At 35.9% G+C, this 6,000-nt stretch overlaps 1 protein-coding gene across 2 annotated transcripts in view; it reads right to left on the minus strand.

Annotated features, from left to right (window-relative positions):
• LOC307186561 (uncharacterized protein) overlaps window positions 1-3,775 on the minus strand; it is a 31,518-nt gene extending 27,743 nt beyond the window's left edge. For both annotated transcript variants that reach the window (XR_013828407.1, XM_079921822.1), the window contains exon 1: window positions 3,691-3,775. The gene's annotated coding sequence lies outside the window, so the exon portion shown is untranslated. The remainder of the gene's footprint in view (window positions 1-3,690) is intronic.
• Between the last annotated feature and the right edge of the window lie 2,225 nt (window positions 3,776-6,000).

The following is a 6,000-nucleotide window of genomic DNA, read 5'->3' on the forward strand; positions in this document are numbered from 1 at the left end:
TTTAACAAATTTACGGTTACCAAAGGGGGAAGTGGGTGGGGGAGGGATGAATTAGGAGTTTGGAATTAGTAGATACAAACTACTATGTACAAAACAGATAAACAACAGGGCCCCACTGTATAGCACAGGGAACTATATTCAATATCCTGTAATAAACCATAATGGAAAATATGAAAAAGAAAATATGTATAACCGAATCACTTTGCTATACACCAGAAACTAACACAACATTGTGAATCAACTGTACTTCAATTAAAAAAAAATTTTTTTTTAAAGCTGCCTTTAGGGGACTTGTCTGGTGTCACAGGGTTAAGAATCTGCCTTCCAATGCAGGGGACACGGGTTCGATCCCTGGTCAGGAACTAGATTCCACATGCATGCTACAACTAACAGTTCTCATGCCACAACTAAGGGGCCCACAGGCCACAACTAAGGAGCACGTGCCACCAACTAAAGGAGCCAGAGAGCCACAACTAAGGAGCCCACCTGCTGCAACTAAGACCAGGCGCAACCAAAATTTAAAAATTAAAATAGAAAAAAAAATGTTTTAAAGCTGCCTTTGGGCTTCCCTGGTGGTGCAGTGGTTGGGAGTCCACCTGCCAATGCAGGGGACACGGGTTGGAGCCCTGGTCCAGGAGGATCCCACATGCTGCGGAGCAACTAAGCCTGCGTGCCACAACTATTGAAGCCTGTGCGCCTGGAGCCCGTGCTCCGCAACAGGAGAGGTCACCGCAATGAGAGGCCCATGCGCCACGGTGAAGAGTGGCCCACGCTCACCCCAACCAGAGAAATCCCGTGCACAGCAATGAAGACCCAGTGCAGCCAAAAATAAAATAATTTTTTTTAAAAAGCTGCTTGTAATTATCTTACTTTTTAGGAACTGTGTCAACACTGAGAATTCAATTTTCTTATTTTTTCATTTCCATTCTTGCTAATCTCCACTGCTTTCTGAAAAAGAGGTTCCGAGGCTTACGTCTTGATCAATGCTAAATGTCTCTTTCTCTTTCTTTTTTTTGCCTTTTGCCTCTTCCTTTTCACTGATAAGTGAAATTTTATTTTCTATAAAGTGAGACAGAAATATTAATTGAGCTAATATGTTTCAATATAGCTCTGAAAAATAGCATATAACAGTATAACGTGTAACAATCACAACAAAGCCTTAACTGGATCTGTTTTTGTACATCATTAAACACTATTTTTGGGTGTGCTGAGCCCTAGTAGATACTGAATCAGGCCTTGATTAACTGGAGATTGGCAGGATAATGAGACAACATCTTTCAACAATTTTGCTTCATGTTTAATAATAAAATGTTATTTATTTAAAATAATTTATGTGTAATAAAGCAATTTATGCTGCTTCTTTAAAATGTATTAAAAATGAACATGTTTATATCTACTTCTAGCTATCTTTTACGGTCATATTTCAAGGCAACTGTATTTACTGAAGGGACTGAGTTGTTAAAAATAACAATAATGATAAATTTTATTTTGAGTATCTATGTATACCAAAAGTGCATTGGGATATGCCACAGGTTTTATTTATCATTGTCCATTTTTCCACTTCTCTGTTTCAGGTAATCTTGGTTTTGAATCTATTCTGTTAATTCATGGGGTGTGTTTTTTTTTCTCATTTTTCACAATAAAAACCTCTTCAAAAAAATTAATCTCGTCTAGGAAACCATAAACAAAACAAAAAGACAACCTACTGACTGGGAGAAAATATTTGCAAATGATGTGCCTAACAAGTGCTTAATTTCCAAAATATACAAACAGCTCATGCAGTTCAATATCAAAAAAACAAACAACCTAATCAAAAAATGGGCAGAAGATCTAAAGAGACATTTCTCCAAAGAAGATATACATTGCCAACAAACACATGAAAGAATGCTCAACATCATTAATCATTAGAGAAATGCAAATCAAAACTACAACGAGGTGTCACCTCACACGGTCACTAATAGTAAGTCCACAAATAATAAATGCTGCTGAAGAGGGTGGGGCGAAAAGGGAACCCTCTTACACTGTTGGTGGGAATGCAAATTGGTGCAGCCACTATGGAGGACAGTATGGAGGTTCTTTAAAAAACTAAAAATAGAGTTACCATATGATCCAACAATCCCACTCCTGGGCATATATCTGCAAAAGACGAAAACTCTAACTTGAAAAGATAAATGCACCTCAGTGTTCACAGAAGCACTATTTACAATAGCCCAAGACATGGAAGCAACCTAAATGTCCATCAACAGGTGAATGGATAAAGAGAATGTGGTACATATATACAATAGAATATTACTCATCCATAAAAAAGAATGAAATAATGCCATTTGCAGCAATGTGTATGGACCTAGAGATTATCATATTAAGTAAAGTAAGTCAGACAAAGACAAATATCATATGGTATCACTTATATGTGGAATGAACTTATTTACAAAACAGAAACAAACTCACAGACATAGAAAATAAACTTATGATTACCAAAGGGAAAGGGGATGGAGGGATTAACAGAAACACACTACCATATATAAAATAAACAAGGATTTACTGTAGAGCACAAGGAACTATATTCAATATCTTGTAATAACCTATAATGGAAAAGAATTTTTAAAAAGTATACACTTAAATATATAGATATGTATAACCGAATCACTTTGTACCTGAAACTTAACACAATATTGTAAATCAACTATACTTCAGTAAAAGAAAAATTAAACTCTTCTAGCCATACACCTGAAAACTAACACAATACACCTGCAATTAACACAATATTGTAAATCAACTATATTTCAATAAAAGAAAAAAAATTAAACTCTTCTAGCCATAAAGTTGTCATATAGTAATATTGCATAAATTGAGGGAGAAGAAAACACTCTAAATATGTAGGTTTTTCCAGATGTAAATTTCAGAAGAATTATTGATGTACTTAAAGCTTAAAGCAGGACTACAAATCCTTGTCTCCACTTATTCCTGATCTCAGGATTTTCACTTTTTTATTTTGTTCATGCATATTTTACATTTTATGTGTACCATTTTGAACAGATAAAATGATCATCTTTGAGAAGATACATATATGCACAAAATGTAACTGATAAGAAATGAAAACTTTCTGCTTCAGGTAAAGCTGGCAGCAAAGCATGTCAGCAAAGCCTTGGAGAACTGAAACGTAAGAGCACATCCAGTGTATGGGCCTCTGCGTAGTTCTAATAGTGTGTGAGCAACATACACCAAAGTGAGTTTCATTGGTAGCTATTCCTGCTAATAAAAGTCATACTAGGGAATTCCCTGGAGGTCCAGTGGTTGCAACTCCACACTTTCACTGCCGAGAGGTCTGATAATAAATAAAATTAATAAAAAAAAAACAGATTATAGACATAGGTCACATAGACTAAAAATTAACAGGAACTGGAGGCTGGTATCAGAGTGAATGATTTAATTATTGCTGTGACATAAGCTATATTGATAAGTACTGACAACAGCAAAAGTAACTTTGTACTATACAGACATATTTGTCTTTCACAGACAGAGAATGGATAGAAAATGCCGTGCACATACAAAACACATCCATGTAATTTCCATAAGCACACTTTTTTTTGCAGAGTTTATTAGTTATCAGTCCTAATACAGATGAAGTTGTGAAGTATGAATCAACTTCTGCTTCATTAAACTATGAAGAAAAGGTTTAAAATAAATTACCTTCTAGTGAATGGTCCTTGGCCCTCCAGAAGGAAACGAAGCAATCCATCTAGAGCAGTGATCTTCACTTTTCCCTTCTCAAGCCCTTAAAAAAATTTTTTTAATGCATGTTCTCCCTTGTACATTTTTCAGTTGACATCTATAATGATTCATCACAAGTTTAAGCAATTGCAAAGAATCTAATTTCCAATGTATTATAAATCTTAACATTTTGAAATAAAACGTTACTTTCTGAAATGAATCCAGTGGAATCTAAATACCATAGCAATATGATACCCGTCATTATCCATTAAAAATATATTTTTTTAAAATTTTATTTATTTTTGGCTGCATTGGGTCTTCGTTGCTGCGTGCAGGCTTTCTCTAGTTGCGGCAAGCAAAGGCTAGTCTTCGTTGCGACGCACGGGCTTCTCATTGAGGTGGCCTCTCTTGTTGCACAGCACAGGCTCTAGGCGTGTGAGCTTCAGTAGTTGTGGCACGTGGGCTCAGTAGTTGTGGCTCGGGGGGCTCTAGAGCACAGGCTCAGTAGTTGTGGCGCTCGGGCTGCTGCTCTGCAGCATGTGGAATCTTCCTGGACCAGGGCTCAAACCCATGTCCCCTGCATTGGCAGGCGGATTCTTAACCACTGCGCCACCAGGGAAGTCCCTGACTAACTCTTCTTAACATCATTCTTTTTTTTTTCTTTTTGAACTTACACTTTCACCCTACTTCCTTCAAAGAAGTTTATTGGACTGTGATATATTTTTATGCTTGAAGATCTACTACTGATCATCTGCTCATACTTCTTGACTACAAAAGTATTTGACTACAAAAGTATTTTATTTTAAAAAATTTTAAACTTCACTTCTTATGATCTTAAAGCTGTAAATGTTCAAAAAAATTATTTTGATTGAGTTTAACAAAATAAAAAATTATTTTGATTGAGTTAACACATAATTGATCAAAACATGACAAATTTTAAGTGAAAGTAAAATTTTAGTGGAAATTTATACTCACCCTTTTAAAATTTGATTTAAAGCAAAGAATTGCAAACCCCTTGACAGTGATCTTCAAACTGGCGGCTGTCAATTAATACACAGGCCCCAAGCACTAGGACCTAAGGTGACAAAAGAAAATTTTTCCTCCCAACAGTGTTTGTGCGTTTATGTGTAATAGTATCTGTTTCATGACCAAGAACCATCTCCATTTTGCACCCCATATGGTGGGGAAACTGGACAAAGCATATTTGGGGTGTCAATTTTACCCTGGATATTCAGCTAAAGCTGATCCCCTGGAGAATCCTTCACCCCTGGGTGTCCTCATATCCCCAGTTTAAAGATCACTATTCTCACCATTTCAGTATATATTTAAAAATTTTCACGTTAAGTGAAAAAACCACAACATACATATATATACATACATATAAAATATACATATATATTTTATATTTATATATACACAAAATATACATATTTATATACACACATACATATATTTTATATTTAGACACACACAGACACACACACACCTCAGATGGCTGGCTCCACCAGCTGATTCTAAATTTAAGTTGGTCTAGGATGGAGATGGGCTTCAGTAGTTTTTTAAAGCTTCCCAGCTGATTCTAAAGTGCAGCTGAGGCTGATAATGACTGGATTAGGGCTAAAAGAAGGGAGAAAAAAAATTCCCTAAAAGCATCATAATCAGCACAGACTCCTGCCTACACTCAGCAGGGCCTGCTTTTTTTTTGTTGTTTTTTCCTTTTGTACTGGAAGGAAAAACCATCACCTCCACCATGAAGAACTCTGGGACATGGTATTGTCTGGGAATTCGGGGACAGGGAAAGGGTTCTTCCCTGCAAAGCATACTGTCTCATGCAGAGATCAAACTGACAGTATTCAGACTCAAAGGAAATGTGCTTTTTTTTTTTTAAACCAAATTTTTACAAGAAATTCAATGCATCCATTTTAAGTGTAGTGTCCTTATCTTCTGTATTGGAAGGCTTCCTCTTCCTCTATAAGCAATGTGTCTTGTTTTCCTCTGGCTGCTTTATAAGGTTTTTCTCTTTATTATTGGTTTTCAGCAGATAGAAAAACAACAGAAAAAAAAATCAATAAACCAAAAGTTGTTTCCTTGAAAATATCAACAGAATTGACAAGCCTTTAGACCGGCCAAGGGAAAAAAGAGAAAAGACTCAAATTACCTAAAACAGGAACAAAAGAGGAGACACGAAACTTACAGATATGAAAAGGATTATAAGCGAATACTATGGACTATACTAACAAAATAGATAAATGAAATGCACAAATTCCCAGGAATACACAAAATACTGAA

Source organism: Stenella coeruleoalba, assembly GCF_951394435.1.
Source record: "Stenella coeruleoalba genome assembly, chromosome: 5".
In the NCBI taxonomy this organism is placed as follows: Eukaryota; Metazoa; Chordata; class Mammalia; order Artiodactyla; family Delphinidae; genus Stenella; species Stenella coeruleoalba.